This window comes from Ixodes scapularis, unplaced genomic scaffold (genome assembly GCF_016920785.2).
Source record: "Ixodes scapularis isolate PalLabHiFi unplaced genomic scaffold, ASM1692078v2 ptg000854l_1__unscaffolded, whole genome shotgun sequence".
Taxonomy (NCBI): Eukaryota; Metazoa; Arthropoda; class Arachnida; order Ixodida; family Ixodidae; genus Ixodes; species Ixodes scapularis.
In genome coordinates this window covers 536,826-562,827 of record NW_024610056.1, presented here as the reverse complement: position 1 = coordinate 562,827, position 26,002 = coordinate 536,826, and the positions used below count along the sequence as shown (strand labels likewise).

At 54.0% G+C, this 26,002-nt stretch overlaps 1 long non-coding RNA gene across 1 annotated transcript in view; it reads left to right on the top strand.

Annotated features, from left to right (window-relative positions):
• The window catches only part of LOC120848941, a 222,986-nt gene that overhangs the window by 137,673 nt on the left and 59,311 nt on the right, over window positions 1-26,002 (top strand). The window contains exon 2 of the long non-coding RNA XR_005717805.3: window positions 8,928-8,992. This is a non-coding gene — a long non-coding RNA (uncharacterized LOC120848941). The remainder of the gene's footprint in view (window positions 1-8,927; window positions 8,993-26,002) is intronic.

Sequence of the window (26,002 nt, the reverse complement as noted above, 5' to 3'; positions counted from 1 at the left end):
TAACTGTTGTAAAGGCAGCCGACAACAACCGTTACGACAGGTTCCAGCTGTGAAACGAAAACGTCTTGCAGAAAGTTTTTGCCAGCCAAATGTCGAACCCTCACAGATAAAAAAAATATGTTTTACGCACCGGTACGAGCTCGAGTAAAGAAGAACAGACGAAAACTTTCTGCAACCCTACAGAGAGATCTGATTAGGCGCACGCCTTGCCAGCAAAGCGCTTCCTAGCTGTTGTAAAGGCAGCCGACAACAACCGTTACGACAGGTTCCAGCTGTGAAACGAAAACGTCTTGAAGAAAGTTTTTGCCAGCCAAATGTCGAACCCTCACAGATAAAAAAATATGTTTTACGCACCGGTACGAGCTCGAGTAAAGAAGTACAGACGAAAACTTTCTGCAACCCCACAGAGAGATCTGATTAGGTGCACGCCTTGCCAGCAAAGCGCTTCCTAGCTGTTGTAAAGGCAGCCGACAACAACCGTTACGACAGGTTCCAGCTGTGAAACGAAAACGTCTTGCAGAAAGTTTTTGCCAGCCAAATGTCGAACCCTCACAGATAAAAAAATATGTTTTACGCACCGGTACGAGCTCGAGTAAAGAAGTACAGACGAAACCTTTCTGCAACCCCACAGAGAGATCTGATTAGGCGCACGCCTTGCCAGCAAAGCGCTTCCTAGCTGTTGTAAAGGCAGCCGACAACAACCGTTACGACAGGTTCCAGCTGTGAAACGAAAACGTCTTGCAGAAAGTTTTTGCCAGCCAAACGTCGAACCCTCACAGATAAAAAAATATGTTTTACGCACCGGTACGAGCTCGAGTAAAGAAGTACAGACGAAAACTTTCTGCAACCCCACAGAGAGATCTGATTAGGCGCACGCCTTGCCAGCAAAGCGCTTCCTAACTGTTGTAAAGGCAGCCGACAACAACCGTTACGACAGGTTCCAGCTGTGAAACGAAAACGTCTTGCAGAAAGTTTTTGCCAGCCAAATGTCGAACCCTCACAGATAAAAAAATATGTTTTACGCACCGGCACGAGCTCGAGTAAAGAAGTACAGACGAAAACTTTCTGCAACCCCACAGAGAGATCTGATTAGGCGCACGCCTTGCCAGCAAAGCGCTTCCTAACTGTTGTAAAGGCAGCCGACAACAACCGTTACGACAGGTTCCAGCTGTGAAACGAAAACGTCTTGCAGAAAGTTTTTGCCAGCCAAATGTCGAACCCTCACAGATAAAAAAATATGTTTTACGCACCGGTACGAGCTCGAGTAAAGAAGTACAGACGAAAACTTTCTGCAACCCTACAGAGAGATCTGATTAGGCGCACGCCTTGCCAGCAAAGCGCTTCCTAACTGTTGTAAAGGCAGCCGACAACAACCGTTACGACAGGTTCCAGCTGTGAAACGAAAACGTCTTGCAGAAAGTTTTTGCCAGCCAAATGTCGAACCCTCACAGATAAAAAAATATGTTTTACGCACCGGTACGAGCTCGAGTAAAGAAGTACAGACGAAACCTTTCTGCAACCCCACAGAGAGATCTGATTAGGCGCACGCCTTGCCAGCAAAGCGCTTCCTAGCTGTTGTAAAGGCAGCCGACAACAACCGTTACGACAGGTTCCAGCTGTGAAACGAAAACGTCTTGCAGAAAGTTTTTGCCAGCCAAATGTCGAACCCTCACAGATAAAAAAATATGTTTTACGCACCGGTACGAGCTCGAGTAAAGAAGTACAGACGAAAACTTTCTGCAACCCCACAGAGAGATCTGATTAGGCGCACGCCTTGCCAGCAAAGCGCTTCCTAACTGTTGTAAAGGCAGCCGACAACAACCGTTACGACAGGTTCCAGCTGTGAAACGAAAACGTCTTGCAGAAAGTTTTTGCCAGCCAAATGTCGAACCCTCACAGATAAAAAAATATGTTTTACGCACCGGTACGAGCTCGAGTATAGAAGTACAGACGAAACCTTTCTGCAACCCCACAGAGAGATCTGATTAGGCGCACGCCTTGCCAGCAAAGCGCTTCCTAGCTGTTGTAAAGGCAGCCGACAACAACCGTTACGACAGGTTCCAGCTGTGAAACGAAAACGTCTTGCAGAAAGTTTTTGCCAGCCAAATGTCGAACCCTCACAGATAAAAAAATATGTTTTACGCACCGGCACGAGCTCGAGTGAAGAAGTACAGACGAAAACTTTCTGCAACCCCACAGAGAGATCTGATTAGGCGCACGCCTTGCCAGCAAAGCGCTTCCTAACTGTTGTAAAGGCAGCCGACAACAACCGTTACGACAGGTTCCAGCTGTGAAACGAAAACGTCTTGCAGAAAGTTTTTGCCAGCCAAATGTCGAACCCTCACAGATAAAAAAATATGTTTTACGCACCGGTACGAGCTCGAGTAAAGAAGTACAGACGAAAACTTTCTGCAACCCTACAGAGAGATCTGATTAGGCGCACGCCTTGCCAGCAAAGCGCTTCCTAACTGTTGTAAAGGCAGCCGACAACAACCGTTACGACAGGTTCCAGCTGTGAAACGAAAACGTCTTGCAGAAAGTTTTTGCCAGCCAAATGTCGAACCCTCACAGATAAAAAAATATGTTTTACGCACCGGTACGAGCTCGAGTAAAGAAGTACAGACGAAAACTTTCTGCAACCCTACAGAGAGATCTTATTAGGCGCACGCCTTGCCAGCAAAGCGCTTCCTAGCTGTTGTAAAGGCAGCCGACAACAACCGTTACGACAGGTTCCAGCTGTGAAACGAAAACGTCTTGCAGAAAGTTTTTGCCAGCCAAATGTCGAACCCTCACAGATAAAAAAATATGTTTTACGCACCGGTACGAGCTCGAGTAAAGAAGTAACGACGAAAACTTTCTGCAACCCCACAGAGAGATCTGATTAGGTGCACGCCTTGCCAGCAAAGCGCTTCCTAGCTGTTGTAAAGGCAGCCGACAACAACCGTTACGACAGGTTCCAGCTGTGAAACGAAAACGTCTTGCAGAAAGTTTTTGCCAGCCAAATGTCGAACCCTCACAGATGAAAAAATATGTTTTACGCACCGGTACGAGCTCGAGTAAAGAAGTACAGACGAAAACTTTCTGCAACCCTACAGAGAGATCTTATTAGGCGCACGCCTTGCCAGCAAAGCGCTTCCTAGCTGTTGTAAAGGCAGCCGACAACAACCGTTACGACAGGTTCCAGCTGTGAAACGAAAACGTCTTGCAGAAAGTTTTTGCCAGCCAAATGTCGAACCCTCACAGATGAAAAAATATGTTTTACGCACCGGTACGAGCTCGAGTAAAGAAGTACAGACGAAAACTTTCTGCAACCCTACAGAGAGATCTTATTAGGCGCACGCCTTGCCAGCAAAGCGCTTCCTAGCTGTTGTAAAGGCAGCCGACAACAACCGTTACGACAGGTTCCAGCTGTGAAACGAAAACGTCTTGCAGAAAGTTTTTGCCAGCCAAATGTCGAACCCTCACAGATGAAAAAATATGTTTTACGCACCGGTACGAGCTCGAGTAAAGAAGTACAGACGAAAACTTTCTGCAACCCTACAGAGAGATCTGATTAGGCGCACGCCTTGCCAGCAAAGCGCTTCCTAGCTGTTGTAAAGGCAGCCGACAACAACCGTTACGACAGGTTCCAGCTGTGAAACGAAAACGTCTTGCAGAAAGTTTTTGCCAGCCAAATGTCGAACCCTCACAGATGAAAAAATATGTTTTACGCACCGGTACGAGCTCGAGTAAAGAAGTACAGACGAAAACTTTCTGCAACCCCACAGAGAGATCTGATTAGGTGCACGCCTTGCCAGCAAAGCGCTTCTAACTGTTGTAAAGGCAGCCGACAACAAGCGTTACGACAGGTTCCAGCTGTGAAACGAAAACGTCTTGCAGAAAGTTTTTGCCAGCCAAATGTCGAACCCTCACAGATAAAAAAATATGTTTTACGCACCGGTACGAGCTCGAGTAAAGAAGTACAGACGAAAACTTTCTGCAACCCCACAGAGAGATCTGATTAGGCGCACGCCTTGCCAGCAAAGCGCTTCCTAACTGTTGTAAAGGCAGCCGACAACAACCGTTACGACAGGTTCCAGCTGTGAAACGAAAACGTCTTGCAGAAAGTTTTTGCCAGCCAAATGTCGAACCCTCACAGATGAAAAAATATGTTTTACGCACCGGTACGAGCTCGAGTAAAGAAGTACAGACGAAAACTTTCTGCAACCCTACAGAGAGATCTGATTAGGCGCACGCCTTGCCAGCAAAGCGCTTCCTAACTGTTGTAAAGGCAGCCGACAACAACCGTTACGACAGGTTCCAGCTGTGAAACGAAAACGTCTTGCAGAAAGTTTTTGCCATCCAAATGTCGAACCCTCACAGATCAAAAAATAATGTTTGACGCACCGGTACGAACCCGAGAAAAGAAGTACAGACGAAAACTTTCTGCAACCCCACAGAGAGATCTGATTAGGCGCACGCCTTGCCAGCAAAGCGCTTCCTAGCTGTTGTAAAGACAGCCGACAACAACCATTAAGACAGGTTCCAGCTGTGAAACGAAAACGTCTTGCAGAAAGTTTTTGCCATCCAAATGTCGAACCCTCACAGATCAAAAAATAATGTTTGACGCACCGGTACGAACCCGAGAAAAGAAGTACAGACGAAAACTTTCTGCAACCCCACAGAGAGATCTGATTAGGCGCACGCCTTGCCAGCAAAGCGCTTCCTAGCTGTTGTAAAGACAGCCGACAACAACCATTACGACAGGTTCCAGCTGTGGAACGAAAACGTCTTGCAGAAAGTTTTGGCCAGCCAAATGTCGAACCCTCACAGATCAAAAAATAATGTTTTACGCACCGGTAGGAACCCGAGAAAAGAAGTACAGACGAAAACTTTCTGCAACCCCACAGAGAGATCTGATTAGGCGCACGCCTTGCCAGCAAAGCGCTTCCTAGCTGTTGTAAAGACAGTCGACAACAACCGTTACAACAGGTTTCAGCTATGAAACGAAAACGTCCTGCAGAAAGTTTTTGTCAGCCCAATGTCGAACCCGCTCAGATCAAAAAATTTGTTTGACGCACCAGTAGGACCCCAGAAAAGAAGTACAAGCAAAAACTTTGTGCAACCCAACAGAGAGATCTAAAGTGGCACCCGCCTTGACAGTATAGCGCTTCAGAGGAGTTGTAAAGACAGCCGATGACAACTTTAATGACAGGCTCCAGCTGTGAAACGAAAACGTCTTGCAGAAAGTTTTTGGCGGCCAAATGTTGAAGCCGCACAGATAAAAAAATTTTTTTTACGCATCGGTAGGAACCCGAGAAACGAAGTAACAAACGAAAACTTTGTGCAACCCCACGGAGGGATCTGATGTGACACACGCCTTGACAGCAAAGCGCTTCCGAGCAGTTGTAAAGGCAGCGAATGACAACCTTAATGACAGGTTCCAGCTGTGAAACGAAAACGTCTTGCAGAAAGTTTTTGCCAGCCAAATGTTGAAGCCGCACAGATCAAAAAATTTGTTTTACGCACCTGTAGGAACCCGAGAAAAGAAGTACAAACGAAAAGTTTGTGCAACCCCACGGAGGGATCTGATGTGGCACACGCCTTGACAGCAAAGCGCTTCCGAGCAGCTGTAAAGACAGCGAATGACAACCTTAATGACAGGTTCCAGCTGTGTAACGAAAACGTCTTGTAGAAAGTTTTTGCCAGCCAAATGTTGAAGCCGCACAGATCAAAAAATTTGTTTTACGCACCGGTAGGAACCCGAGAAAAGAAGTACAAACGAGAACTTTGTGCAACCCCACGGAGGGATCTGATGTGGCACACGCCTTGACAGCAAAGCGCTTCCGAGCGGTTGTAAAGACGGCGAATGACAACCTTAATGACAGGTTCCAGCTGTGTAACGAAATCGTCTTGCAGAAATTTTTTCCAAGCCAAATGTTGAAGCCGCACAGATAAAAAAATTTGTTTTACGCACCTGTTGGAACCCGAGAAAAGAAGTACAAACGAAAACTTTGTGCAACCCCACGGAGGGATTTGATGTGGCACACGCCTTGACAGCAAAGCGCTTCCGAGCAGTTGTAACGACAGCGAATGACAACCTTAATGACAGGTTCCAGCTTTGTAACGAAAACGTCTTGAAAGTTTTTGCCAGCCAAATGTTGAAGCCGCAGAGATCAAAAAATTTGTTTTACGCACAGGTAGGAACCCGAGAAAAGAAGTACAAACGGAAACTTTGTGCAACCCCACGGAGGGATCTGATGTGGCACACGCCTTGACAGCAAAGTTCTTCCGAGCAGTTGTAAAGACAGCGAATGACAACCTTAATGACAGGTTCCAGCTGTGTAACTAAAACGTCTTGCAGAAAGTTTTTGCCAGCCAAATGTTGAAGGCACACAGATCAAAAAATTTGTTTTACGCACCAATAGGAACCCGAGAAAAGAAGTGCAAACGAAAAGTTTGTGCAACCCCACGGAGGGATCTGATGTGGCACACGCCTTGGCAGCAAAGTTCTTCCGAGCAGTTGTAAAGACAGCGAATGACAACCTTAATGACAGGTTCCAGCTGTGTAACTAAAACGTCTTGCAGAAAGTTTTTGCCAGCCAAATGTTGAAGCCGCACAGATCAAAAAATTTGTTTTACGCACCGGTAGGAACCCGAGAAAAGAAGTACAAACGAAAACTTTGTGCAACCCCACGGAGGGATCTGATGTGGCACACGCCTTGACAGCAAAGCGCTTCCGAGCAGTTGTTAAGACGGCGAATGACAACCTTAATGACAGGTTCCAGCTGTGAAAAGAAAACGTCGTGTAGAAAGTTTTTTCCGAGCCAAATGTTGAAGCCGCACAGATCAAAAAATTTGTTTTACGCACCAGTAGGAACCCGAGAAAAGAAGTACAAACGAAAAGTTTGTGCAACCCCACCGAGGGATCTGATGTGGCACACGCCTTGGCAGCAAAGTTCTTCCGAGCAGTTGTAAAGACAGCGAATGACAACCTTAATGACAGGTTCCAGCTGTGTAACTAAAACGTCTTGCAGAAAGTTTTTGCCAGCCAAATGTTGAAGCCGCACAGATCAAAAAATTTGTTTTAGGCACCGGTAGGAACCCAAGAAAAGAAGCACAAACGAAAAGTTTGTGCAACCCCACGGAGGGATCTGATGTGGCACACGCCTTGACAGCAAAGCGCTTCCGAGCAGTTGTTAAGACAGCGAATGACAACCTTAATGACAGGTTCCAGCTGTGAAAAGAAAACGTCGTGTAGAAAGTTTTTTCCGAGCCAAATGTTGAAGCCGCACAGATCAAAAAATTTGTTTTACGCACCAGTAGGAACCCGAGAAAAGAAGTACAAACGAAAAGTTTGTGCAACCCCACCGAGGGATCTGATGTGGCACACGCCTTGACAGCAAAGCGCTTCCGAGCAGTTGTAAAGACAGCGAATGACAACCTTAATGACAGGTTCCAGCTGTGTAACTAAAACGTCGTGCAGAAAGTTTTTGCCAGCCAAATGTTGAAGGCACACAGATCAAAAAATTTGTTTTACGCACCAATAGGAACCCGAGAAAAGAAGTACAAACGAAAAGTTTGTGCAACCCCACGGACGGATCTGATGTGGCACACGCTTTGACAGCAAAGCGCTTCCGAGCAGTTGTAAAGACAGCCAATTAATGACAACCTTAATGACAGGTTCCAGCTGTGAAACTAAAACGTCTTGTAGAAAGTTTTTCCGAGCCAAATGTTGAAGCCGCACAGATCGAAAAATTTGTTTTACGCACCGGTAGGAACCCGAGAAAAGAATTAACAAACGAAAACTTTGTGCAACCACACGGAGGGATCTGATGTGGCACACGCCTTGACAGCAAATCGCTTCTTAGCAGTTGTAAAGACTGCCGATGACAACCTTAATGAGAGGTTCCAGCTGTGAAACGAAAACGCCTTGCAGAAAGTTTTTGGCAGCCAAATGTTGAAGGCACACAGATCAAAAAAGTTTGTTTTACGCACCGGTAGGAACCCAAGAAAAGAAGTACAAACGAAAACTTTGTGCAACCCCACAGAGAGATCTAAAGTGGCACATGCCTTGACAGTATAGCGCTTCAGAGGAGTTGTAAAGAGATCCGATGACAACTTTAATGAGAGGTTCCAGCTGTGAAACGAAAATGTCTTGCAGATAGTTTTTGCAGCCAAATGGAACCTGCATAGATAAAAAAAATTGTTTTACGTACCGGTAGGAACCCGAGAAAAGAAGTTACAAACGAAAACTTTGTGCAACCCCACAGAGAGATCTTATGTGGCGCACGCCTTGACAGCAAAGCGCTTCCGAGCAGTTGTAAAGACATCCGATGATAACCTTTATGACAGGTTCCAGCTGTGAAACGAAGACGTCTTGCAGAAAGTTTTTCCAGCCAAATTTTTAAGCCGTACAGGTCAAAAAATTTGCTTTACGCACTGGTAGGAACCCGAGAAAAGAAGTACAAACGAAAACTTTGTTCAACGCCACAGAGAGATCTAAAGTGGCACACGCTTTGACTGTATTGCGCTTCAGAGGAGTTGTAAAGACAGCCGATGACAACTTTAATGACAGGTTCCAGCTGTGAAACGAAAACGTCTTGCAGAAAGTTTTTGGCAGCCAAATGTCGAATGCGCATAGATAAAAAAATTTGTTTTACGCACCTGTAGGAACCCGAGAAAAGAAGTAGAAACGAAAACTTTGTGCAACCCCGCAGAGAGATCTAAAGCAGCGCACGCCTTGCCAGCAAAGTGCTTCCTAGCAGTTGTAAGGAAAGCCGACGACAACCATTATGACAGGTTCCATCTGTGAATCTGTCATAATGGTTGTCGAGCAACCCAACCCTGTGCCTAGCCGCTTGTGAGTGCTCGGGCTCATCCTTTTTTCCAGAGCACTTCATGGCGCCTAGTGGTGACACTTTACCTAATGTGTTCTGTAAACGCAGCCTGGCGTGCTGACGGCTAGGCTTCGACGACGTCTGTCTGTCCCCAACCACGTGCCTGGACACCGGTGAGTACTCCGGCTCCAAAGCGCTTCTTGGCAGCTAGTGCTGATGCATACGAGGGGCGTTCAAAACGTATGGAACCTGAATTTGTTCTCCGGAAATCAATGAAGTATGGAAAGCGTTGTTCGCAGAAAATGTGAGGCCATGAGCAATGAGTACCGCAGGAGTAGTTGCTTCGCGCTGCCGATCTCGTGTTTCTACACAAGTTGTTTTGATCACAAAAATTGTTATGTTCAAGATGAAATCCGTGCAGATTGAGAGGCTCGTGTTAGCTCTGGACCAGAGTGGACAGGTATAGTTTCAAAAGGTGGCTTCCGAGTCTGAAATTTGGAATTGAAGGCTAAATTTCTTCGCGGAATGTTAGGGCGGTTCGGCTAATCATGATCAACCTTGAATTTTGCTTTTCACCACCAAAGGATTAAATGAACCTGATAGGGAGTAGAGTCGGTTATATCTTTAAAAGTAAGATAAGGTCAACAAATGGAATATACTTCCATGATCGGCGGACTGTTTTTTGTGGCTGGTAGCAGCCATTCCCCTGATTGGCAACATTGGCCAAGTTCTCCTCTTTTAAAGAGGCCTTTTTGTCGGCTTAATCTCATTAATCTCATCATATTCGAAATGTCTCGAGCAGACAATGGAGGAAATGGAAGCTTTTGAATTATCCCTGTTTATTAGCCGGATTCACTTCTTTCAGAGATTGGCGTCTGTAAGGCCGCTGACTTTTGGCCGACCCTGGGATGCAATTCTCAGCCCTCCTAAGCACGTTTCGCGGGACAAAAGCAGGGGAAGTTGGGGATGCCACTAATCGGCTCGGCGCCTGGGGTCCCCGAAACGCGGACCTTCTTAAAGGTGCCGGCTAAAAGGAGGTATACAATGTCGACGCTCGTCCGTCCAGCGATCGGGGAAATCCAGGGGGAGCTTTGTGACCCTGCCATGACGAGGGAGAGGGCATTGTGCGTTCATTGTCGTCTACGGCGACGCCACTAATCGGACCGGCGCCTGGGGTCCCCGAAACGCGGACCTTCTTAAAGGTGCCGGCTAAAAGGAGGTATACAATGTCGACGCTCGTCCGTCCAGCGATCGGGGAAATCCAGGGGGAACTTTGTGACCCTGCCATGACGAGGGAGAGGGCATTGTGCGTTAATTGTCGTCTACGGCGACGCCACTAATCGGACCGGCGCCTGGGGTTCCCCGAAACGCGGACCTTCTTAAAGGTGCCGGCTAAAAGGAGGTATACAATGTCGACGCTCGTCCGTCCAGCGATCGGGGAAATCCAGGGGGAACTTTGTGACCCTGCCATGACGAGGGAGAGGGCATTGTGCGTTAATTGTCGTCTACGGCGACGCCACTAATCGGACCGGCGCCTCGGGTTCCCCGAAACGCGGACCTTCTTAAAGGTGCCGGCTAAAAGGAGGTATACAATGTCGACGCTCGTCCGTCCAGCGATCGGGGAAATCCAGGGGGAACTTTGTGACCCTGCCATGACGAGGGAGAGGGCATTGTGCGTTAATTGTCGTCTACGGCGACGCCACTAATCGGACCGGCGCCTGGGGTCCCCGAAACGCGGACCTTCTTAAAGGTGCCGGCTAAAAGGAGGTATACAATGTCGACGCTCGTCCGTCCAGCGATCGGGGAAATCCAGGGGGAACTTTGTGACCCTGCCATGACGAGGGAGAGGGCATTGTGCGTTAATTGTCGTCTACGGCGACGCCACTAATCGGACCGGCGCCTGGGGTCCCCGAAACGCGGACCTTCTTAAAGGTGCCGGCTAAAAGGAGGTATACAATGTCGACGCTCGTCCGTCCAGCGATCGGGGAAATCCAGGGGGAACTTTGTGACCCTGCCATGACGAGGGAGAGGGCATTGTGCGTTAATTGTCGTCTACGGCGACGCCACTAATCGGCTCGGCGCCTGGGGTCCCCGAAACGCGGACCTTCTTAAAGGTGCCGGCTAAAAGGAGGTATACAATGTCGACGCTCGTCCGTCCAGCGATCGGGGAAATCCAGGGGGAACTTTGTGACCCTGCCATGACGAGGGAGAGGGCATTGTGCGTTAATTGTCGTCTACGGCGACGCCACTAATCGGACCGGCGCCTCGGGTTCCCCGAAACGCGGACCTTCTTAAAGGTGCCGGCTAAAAGGAGGTATACAATGTCGACGCTCGTCCGTCCAGCGATCGGGGAAATCCAGGGGGAACTTTGTGACCCTGCCATGACGAGGGAGAGGGCATTGTGCGTTAATTGTCGTCTACGGCGACGCCACTAATCGGCTCGGCGCCTCGGGTTCCCCGAAACGCGGACCTTCTTAAAGGTGCCGGCTAAAAGGAGGTATACAATGTCGACGCTCGTCCGTCCAGCGATCGGGGAAATCCAGGGGGAACTTTGTGACCCTGCCATGACGAGGGAGAGGGCATTGTGCGTTAATTGTCGTCTACGGCGACGCCACTAATCGGACCGGCGCCTCGGGTTCCCCGAAACGCGGACCTTCTTAAAGGTGCCGGCTAAAAGGAGGTATACAATGTCGACGCTCGTCCGTCCAGCGATCGGGGAAATCCAGGGGGAACTTTGTGACCCTGCCATGACGAGGGAGAGGGCATTGTGCGTTAATTGTCGTCTACGGCGACGCCACTAATCGGACCGGCGCCTCGGGTTCCCCGAAACGCGGACCTTCTTAAAGGTGCCGGCTAAAAGGAGGTATACAATGTCGACGCTCGTCCGTCCAGCGATCGGGGAAATCCAGGGGGAACTTTGTGACCCTGCCATGACGAGGGAGAGGGCATTGTGCGTTAATTGTCGTCTACGGCGACGCCACTAATCGGCTCGGCGCCTGGGGTCCCCGAAACGCGGACCTTCTTAAAGGTGCCGGCTAAAAGGAGGTATACAATGTCGACGCTCGTCCGTCCAGCGATCGGGGAAATCCAGGGGGAACTTTGTGACCCTGCCATGACGAGGGAGAGGGCATTGTGCGTTAATTGTCGTCTACGGCGACGCCACTAATCGGACCGGCGCCTCGGGTTCCCCGAAACGCGGACCTTCTTAAAGGTGCCGGCTAAAAGGAGGTATACAATGTCGACGCTCGTCCGTCCAGCGATCGGGGAAATCCAGGGGGAACTTTGTGACCCTGCCATGACGAGGGAGAGGGCATTGTGCGTTAATTGTCGTCTACGGCGACGCCACTAATCGGCTCGGCGCCTCGGGTTCCCCGAAACGCGGACCTTCTTAAAGGTGCCGGCTAAAAGGAGGTATACAATGTCGACGCTCGTCCGTCCAGCGATCGGGGAAATCCAGGGGGAACTTTGTGACCCTGCCATGACGAGGGAGAGGGCATTGTGCGTTAATTGTCGTCTACGGCGACGCCACTAATCGGACCGGCGCCTCGGGTTCCCCGAAACGCGGACCTTCTTAAAGGTGCCGGCTAAAAGGAGGTATACAATGTCGACGCTCGTCCGTCCAGCGATCGGGGAAATCCAGGGGGAACTTTGTGACCCTGCCATGACGAGGGAGAGGGCATTGTGCGTTAATTGTCGTCTACGGCGACGCCACTAATCGGCTCGGCGCCTGGGGTCCCCGAAACGCGGACCTTCTTAAAGGTGCCGGCTAAAAGGAGGTATACAATGTCGACGCTCGTCCGTCCAGCGATCGGGGAAATCCAGGGGGAACTTTGTGACCCTGCCATGACGAGGGAGAGGGCATTGTGCGTTAATTGTCGTCTACGGCGACGCCACTAATCGGACCGGCGCCTCGGGTTCCCCGAAACGCGGACCTTCTTAAAGGTGCCGGCTAAAAGGAGGTATACAATGTCGACGCTCGTCCGTCCAGCGATCGGGGAAATCCAGGGGGAGCTTTGTGACCCTGCCATGACGAGGGAGAGGGCATTGTGCGTTCATTGTCGTCTACGGCGACGCCACTAATCGGACCGGCGCCTGGGGTCCCCGAAACGCGGACCTTCTTAAAGGTGCCGGCTAAAAGGAGGTATACAATGTCGACGCTCGTCCGTCCAGCGATCGGGGAAATCCAGGGGGAACTTTGTGACCCTGCCATGACGAGGGAGAGGGCATTGTGCGTTAATTGTCGTCTACGGCGACGCCACTAATCGGACCGGCGCCTGGGGTTCCCCGAAACGCGGACCTTCTTAAAGGTGCCGGCTAAAAGGAGGTATACAATGTCGACGCTCGTCCGTCCAGCGATCGGGGAAATCCAGGGGGAACTTTGTGACCCTGCCATGACGAGGGAGAGGGCATTGTGCGTTAATTGTCGTCTACGGCGACGCCACTAATCGGACCGGCGCCTCGGGTTCCCCGAAACGCGGACCTTCTTAAAGGTGCCGGCTAAAAGGAGGTATACAATGTCGACGCTCGTCCGTCCAGCGATCGGGGAAATCCAGGGGGAACTTTGTGACCCTGCCATGACGAGGGAGAGGGCATTGTGCGTTAATTGTCGTCTACGGCGACGCCACTAATCGGACCGGCGCCTGGGGTCCCCGAAACGCGGACCTTCTTAAAGGTGCCGGCTAAAAGGAGGTATACAATGTCGACGCTCGTCCGTCCAGCGATCGGGGAAATCCAGGGGGAACTTTGTGACCCTGCCATGACGAGGGAGAGGGCATTGTGCGTTAATTGTCGTCTACGGCGACGCCACTAATCGGCTCGGCGCCTGGGGTCCCCGAAACGCGGACCTTCTTAAAGGTGCCGGCTAAAAGGAGGTATACAATGTCGACGCTCGTCCGTCCAGCGATCGGGGAAATCCAGGGGGAACTTTGTGACCCTGCCATGACGAGGGAGAGGGCATTGTGCGTTAATTGTCGTCTACGGCGACGCCACTAATCGGACCGGCGCCTGGGGTCCCCGAAACGCGGACCTTCTTAAAGGTGCCGGCTAAAAGGAGGTATACAATGTCGACGCTCGTCCGTCCAGCGATCGGGGAAATCCAGGGGGAACTTTGTGACCCTGCCATGACGAGGGAGAGGGCATTGTGCGTTAATTGTCGTCTACGGCGACGCCACTAATCGGACCGGCGCCTCGGGTTCCCCGAAACGCGGACCTTCTTAAAGGTGCCGGCTAAAAGGAGGTATACAATGTCGACGCTCGTCCGTCCAGCGATCGGGGAAATCCAGGGGGAGCTTTGTGACCCTGCCATGACGAGGGAGAGGGCATTGTGCGTTAATTGTCGTCTACGGCGACGCCACTAATCGGACCGGCGCCTGGGGTCCCCGAAACGCGGACCTTCTTAAAGGTGCCGGCTAAAAGGAGGTATACAATGTCGACGCTCGTCCGTCCAGCGATCGGGGAAATCCAGGGGGAGCTTTGTGACCCTGCCATGACGAGGGAGAGGGCATTGTGCGTTAATTGTCGTCTACGGCGACGCCACTAATCGGACCGGCGCCTGGGGTCCCCGAAACGCGGACCTTCTTAAAGGTGCCGGCTAAAAGGAGGTATACAATGTCGACGCTCGTCCGTCCAGCGATCGGGGAAATCCAGGGGGAACTTTGTGACCCTGCCATGACGAGGGAGAGGGCATTGTGCGTTAATTGTCGTCTACGGCGACGCCACTAATCGGCTCGGCGCCTGGGGTCCCCGAAACGCGGACCTTCTTAAAGGTGCCGGCTAAAAGGAGGTATACAATGTCGACGCTCGTCCGTCCAGCGATCGGGGAAATCCAGGGGGAACTTTGTGACCCTGCCATGACGAGGGAGAGGGCATTGTGCGTTAATTGTCGTCTACGGCGACGCCACTAATCGGCTCGGCGCCTGGGGTCCCCGAAACGCGGACCTTCTTAAAGGTGCCGGCTAAAAGGAGGTATACAATGTCGACGCTCGTCCGTCCAGCGATCGGGGAAATCCAGGGGGAGCTTTGTGACCCTGCCATGACGAGGGAGAGGGCATTGTGCGTTAATTGTCGTCTACGGCGACGCCACTAATCGGACCGGCGCCTGGGGTCCCCGAAACGCGGACCTTCTTAAAGGTGCCGGCTAAAAGGAGGTATACAATGTCGACGCTCGTCCGTCCAGCGATCGGGGAAATCCAGGGGGAACTTTGTGACCCTGCCATGACGAGGGAGAGGGCATTGTGCGTTAATTGTCGTCTACGGCGACGCCACTAATCGGACCGGCGCCTGGGGTCCCCGAAACGCGGACCTTCTTAAAGGTGCCGGCTAAAAGGAGGTATACAATGTCGACGCTCGTCCGTCCAGCGATCGGGGAAATCCAGGGGGAGCTTTGTGACCCTGCCATGACGAGGGAGAGGGCATTGTGCGTTAATTGTCGTCTACGGCGACGCCACTAATCGGACCGGCGCCTGGGGTCCCCGAAACGCGGACCTTCTTAAAGGTGCCGGCTAAAAGGAGGTATACAATGTCGACGCTCGTCCGTCCAGCGATCGGGGAAATCCAGGGGGAGCTTTGTGACCCTGCCATGACGAGGGAGAGGGCATTGTGCGTTAATTGTCGTCTACGGCGACGCCACTAATCGGACCGGCGCCTGGGGTCCCCGAAACGCGGACCTTCTTAAAGGTGCCGGCTAAAAGGAGGTATACAATGTCGACGCTCGTCCGTCCAGCGATCGGGGAAATCCAGGGGGAGCTTTGTGACCCTGCCATGACGAGGGAGAGGGCATTGTGCGTTAATTGTCGTCTACGGCGACGCCACTAATCGGACCGGCGCCTGGGGTTCCCGAAACGCGGACCTTCTTAAAGGTGCCGGCTAAAAGGAGGTATACAATGTCGACGCTCGTCCGTCCAGCGATCGGGGAAATCCAGGGGGAGCTTTGTGACCCTGCCATGACGAGGGAGAGGGCATTGTGCGTTAATTGTCGTCTACGGCGACGCCACTAATCGGACCGGCGCCTGGGGTCCCCGAAACGCGGACCTTCTTAAAGGTGCCGGCTAAAAGGAGGTATACAATGTCGACGCTCGTCCGTCCAGCGATCGGGGAAATCCAGGGGGAGCTTTGTGACCCTGCCATGACGAGGGAGAGGGCATTGTGCGTTAATTGTTGTCTACGGCGACGCCACTAATCGGACCGGCGCCTGGGGTCCCCGAAACGCGGACCTTCTTAAAGGTGCCGGCTAAAAGGAGGTATACAATGTCGACGCTCGTCCGTCCAGCGATCGGGGAAATCCAGGGGGAGCTTTGTGACCCTGCCATGACGAGGGAGAGGGCATTGTGCGTTAATTGTCGTCTACGGCGACGCCACTAATCGGACCGGCGCCTGGGGTCCCCGAAACGCGGACCTTCTTAAAGGTGCCGGCTAAAAGGAGGTATACAATGTCGACGCTCGTCCGTCCAGCGATCGGGGAAATCCAGGGGGAGCTTTGTGACCCTGCCATGACGAGGGAGAGGGCATTGTGCGTTAATTGTCGTCTACGGCGACGCCACTAATCGGACCGGCGCCTGGGGTCCCCGAAACGCGGACCTTCTTAAAGGTGCCGGCTAAAAGGAGGTATACAATGTCGACGCTCGTCCGTCCAGCGATCGGGGAAATCCAGGGGGAGCTTTGTGACCCTGCCATGACGAGGGAGAGGGCATTGTGCGTTAATTGTCGTCTACGGCGACGCCACTAATCGGACCGGCGCCTGGGGTTCCCGAAACGCGGACCTTCTTAAAGGTGCCGGCTAAAAGGAGGTATACAATGTCGACGCTCGTCCGTCCAGCGATCGGGGAAATCCAGGGGGAGCTTTGTGACCCTGCCATGACGAGGGAGAGGGCATTGTGCGTTAATTGTCGTCTACGGCGACGCCACTAATCGGACCGGCGCCTGGGGTCCCCGAAACGCGGACCTTCTTAAAGGTGCCGGCTAAAAGGAGGTATACAATGTCGACGCTCGTCCGTCCAGCGATCGGGGAAATCCAGGGGGAGCTTTGTGACCCTGCCATGACGAGGGAGAGGGCATTGTGCGTTAATTGTCGTCTACGGCGACGCCACTAATCGGACCGGCGCCTGGGGTCCCCGAAACGCGGACCTTCTTAAAGGTGCCGGCTAAAAGGAGGTATACAATGTCGACGCTCGTCCGTCCAGCGATCGGGGAAATCCAGGGGGAGCTTTGTGACCCTGCCATGACGAGGGAGAGGGCATTGTGCGTTAATTGTCGTCTACGGCGACGCCACTAATCGGACCGGCGCCTGGGGTCCCCGAAACGCGGACCTTCTTAAAGGTGCCGGCTAAAAGGAGGTATACAATGTCGACGCTCGTCCGTCCAGCGATCGGGGAAATCCAGGGGGAGCTTTGTGACCCTGCCATGACGAGGGAGAGGGCATTGTGCGTTAATTGTCGTCTACGGCGACGCCACTAATCGGACCGGCGCCTGGGGTCCCCGAAACGCGGACCTTCTTAAAGGTGCCGGCTAAAAGGAGGTATACAATGTCGACGCTCGTCCGTCCAGCGATCGGGGAAATCCAGGGGGAGCTTTGTGACCCTGCCATGACGAGGGAGAGGGCATTGTGCGTTAATTGTCGTCTACGGCGACGCCACTAATCGGACCGGCGCCTGGGGTTCCCGAAACGCGGACCTTCTTAAAGGTGCCGGCTAAAAGGAGGTATACAATGTCGACGCTCGTCCGTCCAGCGATCGGGGAAATCCAGGGGGAGCTTTGTGACCCTGCCATGACGAGGGAGAGGGCATTGTGCGTTAATTGTCGTCTACGGCGACGCCACTAATCGGACCGGCGCCTGGGGTCCCCGAAACGCGGACCTTCTTAAAGGTGCCGGCTAAAAGGAGGTATACAATGTCGACGCTCGTCCGTCCAGCGATCGGGGAAATCCAGGGGGAGCTTTGTGACCCTGCCATGACGAGGGAGAGGGCATTGTGCGTTAATTGTCGTCTACGGCGACGCCACTAATCGGACCGGCGCCTGGGGTCCCCGAAACGCGGACCTTCTTAAAGGTGCCGGCTAAAAGGAGGTATACAATGTCGACGCTCGTCCGTCCAGCGATCGGGGAAATCCAGGGGGAACTTTGTGACCCTGCCATGACGAGGGAGAGGGCATTGTGCGTTAATTGTTGTCTACGGCGACGCCACTAATCGGACCGGCGCCTCGGGTTCCCGAAACGCGGACCTTCTTAAAGGTGCCGGCTAAAACGAGGTATACAATGTCGACGCTCGTCCGTCCAGCGATCGGGGAAATCCAGGGGGAGCTTTGTGACCCTGCCATGACGAGGGAGAGGGCATTGTGCGTTAATTGTCGTCTACGGCGACGCCACTAATCGGACCGGCGCCTCGGGTTCCCGAAACGCGGACCTTCTTAAAGGTGCCGGCTAAAAGGAGGTATACAATGTCGACGCTCGTCCGTCCAGCGATCGGGGAAATCCAGGGGGAACTTTGTGACCCTGCCATGACGAGGGAGAGGGCATTGTGCGTTAATTGTCGTCTACGGCGACGCCACTAATCGGACCGGCGCCTGGGGTCCCCGAAACGCGGACCTTCTTAAAGGTGCCGGCTAAAAGGAGGTATACAATGTCGACGCTCGTCCGTCCAGCGATCGGGGAAATCCAGGGGGAGCTTTGTGACCCTGCCATGACGAGGGAGAGGGCATTGTGCGTTAATTGTCGTCTACGGCGACGCCACTAATCGGACCGGCGCCTCGGGTTCCCGAAACGCGGACCTTCTTAAAGGTGCCGGCTAAAAGGAGGTATACAATGTCGACGCTCGTCCGTCCAGCGATCGGGGAAATCCAGGGGGAGCTTTGTGACCCTGCCATGACGAGGGAGAGGGCATTGTGCGTTAATTGTCGTCTACGGCGACGCCACTAATCGGACCGGCGCCTGGGGTCCCCGAAACGCGGACCTTCTTAAAGGTGCCGGCTAAAAGGAGGTATACAATGTCGACGCTCGTCCGTCCAGCGATCGGGGAAATCCAGGGGGAACTTTGTGACCCTGCCATGACGAGGGAGAGGGCATTGTGCGTTAATTGTCGTCTACGGCGACGCCACTAATCGGACCGGCGCCTGGGGTCCCCGAAACGCGGACCTTCTTAAAGGTGCCGGCTAAAAGGAGGTATACAATGTCGACGCTCGTCCGTCCAGCGATCGGGGAAATCCAGGGGGAGCTTTGTGACCCTGCCATGACGAGGGAGAGGGCATTGTGCGTTAATTGTCGTCTACGGCGACGCCACTAATCGGACCGGCGCCTCGGGTTCCCGAAACGCGGACCTTCTTAAAGGTGCCGGCTAAAAGGAGGTATACAATGTCGACGCTCGTCCGTCCAGCGATCGGGGAAATCCAGGGGGAGCTTTGTGACCCTGCCATGACGAGGGAGAGGGCATTGTGCGTTAATTGTCGTCTACGGCGACGCCACTAATCGGACCGGCGCCTCGGGTTCCCGAAACGCGGACCTTCTTAAAGGTGCCGGCTAAAAGGAGGTATACAATGTCGACGCTCGTCCGTCCAGCGATCGGGGAAATCCAGGGGGAACTTTGTGACCCTGCCATGACGAGGGAGAGGGCATTGTGCGTTAATTGTCGTCTACGGCGACGCCACTAATCGGACCGGCGCCTGGGGTCCCCGAAACGCGGACCTTCTTAAAGGTGCCGGCTAAAAGGAGGTGTACAATGTCGACGCTCGTCCGTCCAGCGATCGGGGAAATCCAGGGGGAGCTTTGTGACCCTGCCATGACGAGGGAGAGGGCATTGTGCGTTAATTGTCGTCTACGGCGACGCCACTAATCGGACCGGCGCCTGGGGTTCCCGAAACGCGGACCTTCTTAAAGGTGCCGGCTAAAAGGAGGTATACAATGTCGACGCTCGTCCGTCCAGCGATCGGGGAAATCCAGGGGGAGCTTTGTGACCCTGCCATGACGAGGGAGAGGGCATTGTGCGTTAATTGTCGTCTACGGCGACGCCACTAATCGGACCGGCGCCTCGGGTTCCCGAAACGCGGACCTTCTTAAAGGTGCCGGCTAAAAGGAGGTATACAATGTCGACGCTCGTCCGTCCAGCGATCGGGGAAATCCAGGGGGAACTTTGTGACCCTGCCATGACGAGGGAGAGGGCATTGTGCGTTAATTGTCGTCTACGGCGACGCCACTAATCGGACCGGCGCCTCGGGTCCCCGAAACGCGGACCTTCTTAAAGGTGCCGGCTAAAAGGAGGTATACAATGTCGACGCTCGTCCGTCCAGCGATCGGGGAAATCCAGGGGGAACTTTGTGACCCTGCCATGACGAGGGAGAGGGCATTGTGCGTTAATTGTCGTCTACGGCGACGCCACTAATCGGACCGGCGCCTCGGGTTCCCGAAACGCGGACCTTCTTAAAGGTGCCGGCTAAAAGGAGGTATACAATGTCGACGCTCGTCCGTCCAGCGATCGGGGAAATCCAGGGGGAACTTTGTGACCCTGCCATGACGAGGGAGAGGGCATTGTGCGTTAATTGTCGTCTACGGCGACGCCACTAATCGGACCGGCGCCTGGGGTTCCCGAAACGCGGACCTTCTTAAAGGTGCCGGCTAAAAGGAGGTATACAATGTCGACGCTCGTCCGTCCAGCGATCGGGGAAATCCAGGGGGAGCTTTGTGACCCTGCCATGACGAGGGAGAGGGCATTGTGCGTTAATTGTCGTCTACGGCGACGCCACTAATCGGACCGGCGCCTCGGGTTCCCGAAACGCGGACCTTCTTAAAGGTGCCGGCTAAAAGGAGGTATACAATGTCGACGCTCGTCCGTCCAGCGATCGGGGAAATCCAGGGGGAACTTTGTGACCCTGCCATGACGAGGGAGAGGGCATTGTGCGTTAATTGTCGTCTACGGCGACGCCACTAATCGGACCGGCGCCTCGGGTCCCCGAAACGCGGACCTTCTTAAAGGTGCCGGCTAAAAGGAGGTATACAATGTCGACGCTCGTCCGTCCAGCGATCGGGGAAATCCAGGGGGAACTTTGTGACCCTGCCATGACGAGGGAGAGGGCATTGTGCGTTAATTGTCGTCTACGGCGACGCCACTAATCGGACCGGCGCCTCGGGTTCCCGAAACGCGGACCTTCTTAAAGGTGCCGGCTAAAAGGAGGTATACAATGTCGACGCTCGTCCGTCCAGCGATCGGGGAAATCCAGGGGGAACTTTGTGACCCTGCCATGACGAGGGAGAGGGCATTGTGCGTTAATTGTCGTCTACGGCGACGCCACTAATCGGACCGGCGCCTCGGGTCCCCGAAACGCGGACCTTCTTAAAGGTGCCGGCTAAAAGGAGGTATACAATGTCGACGCTCGTCCGTCCAGCGATCGGGGAAATCCAGGGGGAACTTTGTGACCCTGCCATGACGAGGGAGAGGGCATTGTGCGTTAATTGTCGTCTACGGCGACGCCACTAATCGGACCGGCGCCTCGGGTTCCCGAAACGCGGACCTTCTTAAAGGTGCCGGCTAAAAGGAGGTATACAATGTCGACGCTCGTCCGTCCAGCGATCGGGGAAATCCAGGGGGAACTTTGTGACCCTGCCATGACGAGGGAGAGGGCATTGTGCGTTAATTGTCGTCTACGGCGACGCCACTAATCGGACCGGCGCCTCGGGTCCCCGAAACGCGGACCTTCTTAAAGGTGCCGGCTAAAAGGAGGTATACAATGTCGACGCTCGTCCGTCCAGCGATCGGGGAAATCCAGGGGGAACTTTGTGACCCTGCCATGACGAGGGAGAGGGCATTGTGCGTTAATTGTCGTCTACGGCGACGCCACTAATCGGACCGGCGCCTCGGGTCCCCGAAACGCGGACCTTCTTAAAGGTGCCGGCTAAAAGGAGGTATACAATGTCGACGCTCGTCCGTCCAGCGATCGGGGAAATCCAGGGGGAACTTTGTGACCCTGCCATGACGAGGGAGAGGGCATTGTGCGTTAATTGTCGTCTACGGCGACGCCACTAATCGGACCGGCGCCTCGGGTTCCCGAAACGCGGACCTTCTTAAAGGTGCCGGCTAAAAGGAGGTATACAATGTCGACGCTCGTCCGTCCAGCGATCGGGGAAATCCAGGGGGAACTTTGTGACCCTGCCATGACGAGGGAGAGGGCATTGTGCGTTAATTGTCGTCTACGGCGACGCCACTAATCGGACCGGCGCCTCGGGTCCCCGAAACGCGGACCTTCTTAAAGGTGCCGGCTAAAAGGAGGTATACAATGTCGACGCTCGTCCGTCCAGCGATCGGGGAAATCCAGGGGGAACTTTGTGACCCTGCCATGACGAGGGAGAGGGCATTGTGCGTTAATTGTCGTCTACGGCGACGCCACTAATCGGACCGGCGCCTCGGGTCCCCGAAACGCGGACCTTCTTAAAGGTGCCGGCTAAAAGGAGGTATACAATGTCGACGCTCGTCCGTCCAGCGATCGGGGAAATCCAGGGGGAACTTTGTGACCCTGCCATGACGAGGGAGAGGGCATTGTGCGTTAATTGTCGTCTACGGCGACGCCACTAATCGGACCGGCGCCTCGGGTCCCCGAAACGCGGACCTTCTTAAAGGTGCCGGCTAAAAGGAGGTATACAATGTCGACGCTCGTCCGTCCAGCGATCGGGGAAATCCAGGGGGAACTTTGTGACCCTGCCATGACGAGGGAGAGGGCATTGTGCGTTAATTGTCGTCTACGGCGACGCCACTAATCGGACCGGCGCCTGGGGTCCCCGAAACGCGGACCTTCTTAAGGGTGCCGGCTAAAAGGAGGTATACAATGTCGACGCTCGTCCGTCCAGCGATCGGGGAAATCCAGGGGGAACTTTGTGACCCTGCCATGACGAGGGAGAGGGCATTGTGCGTTAATTGTCGTCTACGGCGACGCCACTAATCGGACCGGCGCCTCGGGTCCCCGAAACGCGGACCTTCTTAAAGGTGCCGGCTAAAAGGAGGTATACAATGTCGACGCTCGTCCGTCCAGCGATCGGGGAAATCCAGGGGGAGCTTTGTGACCCTGCCATGACGAGGGAGAGGGCATTGTGCGTTAATTGTCGTCTACGGCGACGCCACTAATCGGACCGGCGCCTCGGGTCCCCGAAACGCGGACCTTCTTAAAGGTGCCGGCTAAAAGGAGGTATACAATGTCGACGCTCGTCCGTCCAGCGATCGGGGAAATCCAGGGGGAACTTTGTGACCCTGCCATGACGAGGGAGAGGGCATTGTGCGTTAATTGTCGTCTACGGCGACGCCACTAATCGGACCGGCGCCTCGGGTCCCCGAAACGCGGACCTTCTTAAAGGTGCCGGCTAAAAGGAGGTATACAATGTCGACGCTCGTCCGTCCAGCGATCGGGGAAATCCAGGGGGAACTTTGTGACCCTGCCATGACGAGGGAGAGGGCATTGTGCGTTAATTGTCGTCTACGGCGACGCCACTAATCGGACCGGCGCCTGGGGTCCCCGAAACGCGGACCTTCTTAAAGGTGCCGGCTAAAAGGAGGTATACAATGTCGACGCTCGTCCGTCCAGCGATCGGGGAAATCCAGGGGGAACTTTGTGACCCTGCCATGACGAGGGAGAGGGCATTGTGCGTTAATTGTCGTCTACGGCGACGCCACTAATCGGACCGGCGCCTCGGGTCCCCGAAACGCGGACCTTCTTAAAGGTGCCGGCTAAAAGGAGGTATACAATGTCGACGCTCGTCCGTCCAGCGATCGGGGAAATCCAGGGGGAACTTTGTGACCCTGCCATGACGAGGGAGAGGGCATTGTGCGTTAATTGTCGTCTACGGCGACGCCACTAATCGGACCGGCGCCTCGGGTCCCCGAAACGCGGACCTTCTTAAAGGTGCCGGCTAAAAGGAGGTATACAATGTCGACGCTCGTCCGTCCAGCGATCGGGGAAATTCAGGGGGAACTTTGTGACCCTGCCATGACGAGGGAGAGGGCATTGTGCGTTAATTGTCGTCTACGGCGACGCCACTAATCGGACCGGCGCCTCGGGTCCCCGAAACGCGGACCTTCTTAAAGGTGCCGGCTAAAAGGAGGTATACAATGTCGACGCTCGTCCGTCCAGCGATCGGGGAAATCCAGGGGGAACTTTGTGACCCTGCCATGACGAGGGAGAGGGCATTGTGCGTTAATTGTCGTCTACGGCGACGCCACTAATCGGACCGGCGCCTCGGGTCCCCGAAACGCGGACCTTCTTAAAGGTGCCGGCTAAAAGGAGGTATACAATGTCGACGCTCGTCCGTCCAGCGATCGGGGAAATTCAGGGGGAACTTTGTGACCCTGCCATGACGAGGGAGAGGGCATTGTGCGTTAATTGTCGTCTACGGCGACGCCACTAATCGGACCGGCGCCTGGGGTCCCCGAAACGCTGACCTTCTTAAAGGTGCCGGCTAAAAGGAGGTATACAATGTCGACGCTCGTCCGTCCAGCGATCGGGGAAATTCAGGGGGAACTTTGTGACCCTGCCATGACGAGGGAGAGGGCATTGTGCGTTAATTGTCGTCTACGGCGACGCCACTAATCGGACCGGCGCCTGGGGTCCCCGAAACGCGGACCTTCTTAAAGGTGCCGGCTAAAAGGAGGTATACAATGTCGACGCTCGTCCGTCCAGCGATCGGGGAAATCCAGGGGGAACTTTGTGACCCTGCCATGACGAGGGAGAGGGCATTGTGCGTTAATTGTCGTCTACGGCGACGCCACTAATCGGACCGGCGCCTCGGGTCCCCGAAACGCGGACCTTCTTAAAGGTGCCGGCTAAAAGGAGGTATACAATGTCGACGCTCGTCCGTCCAGCGATCGGGGAAATCCAGGGGGAACTTTGTGACCCTGCCATGACGAGGGAGAGGGCATTGTGCGTTAATTGTCGTCTACGGCGACGCCCCTAATCGGACCGGCGCCTGGGGTCCCCGAAACGCGGACCTTCTTAAAGGTGCCGGCTAAAAGGAGGTATACAATGTCGACGCTCGTCCGTCCAGCGATCGGGGAAATCCAGGGGGAACTTTGTGACCCTGCCATGACGAGGGAGAGGGCATTGTGCGTTAATTGTCGTCTACGGCGACGCCACTAATCGGACCGGCGCCTCGGGTTCCCGAAACGCGGACCTTCTTAAAGGTGCCGGCTAAAAGGAGGTATACAATGTCGACGCTCGTCCGTCCAGCGATCGGGGAAATCCAGGGGGAACTTTGTGACCCTGCCATGACGAGGGAGAGGGCATTGTGCGTTAATTGTCGTCTACGGCGACGCCACTAATCGGACCGGCGCCTCGGGTTCCCGAAACGCGGACCTTCTTAAAGGTGCCGGCTAAAAGGAGGTATACAATGTCGACGCTCGTCCGTCCAGCGATCGGGGAAATCCAGGGGGAACTTTGTGACCCTGCCATGACGAGGGAGAGGGCATTGTGCGTTAATTGTCGTCTACGGCGACGCCACTAATCGGACCGGCGCCTCGGGTTCCCGAAACGCGGACCTTCTTAAAGGTGCCGGCTAAAAGGAGGTATACAATGTCGACGCTCGTCCGTCCAGCGATCGGGGAAATCCAGGGGGAACTTTGTGACCCTGCCATGACGAGGGAGAGGGCATTGTGCGTTAATTGTCGTCTACGGCGACGCCACTAATCGGACCGGCGCCTCGGGTTCCCGAAACGCGGACCTTCTTAAAGGTGCCGGCTAAAAGGAGGTATACAATGTCGACGCTCGTCCGTCCAGCGATCGGGGAAATCCAGGGGGAACTTTGTGACCCTGCCATGACGAGGGAGAGGGCATTGTGCGTTAATTGTCGTCTACGGCGACGCCACTAATCGGACCGGCGCCTGGGGTCCCCGAAACGCGGACCTTCTTAAAGGTGCCGGCTAAAAGGAGGTATACAATGTCGACGCTCGTCCGTCCAGCGATCGGGGAAATCCAGGGGGAGCTTTGTGACCCTGCCATGACGAGGGAGAGGGCATTGTGCGTTAATTGTCGTCTACGGCGACGCCACTAATCGGACCGGCGCCTGGGGTCCCCGAAACGCGGACCTTCTTAAAGGTGCCGGCTAAAAGGAGGTATACAATGTCGACGCTCGTCCGTCCAGCGATCGGGGAAATCCAGGGGGAACTTTGTGACCCTGCCATGACGAGGGAGAGGGCATTGTGCGTTAATTGTCGTCTACGGCGACGCCA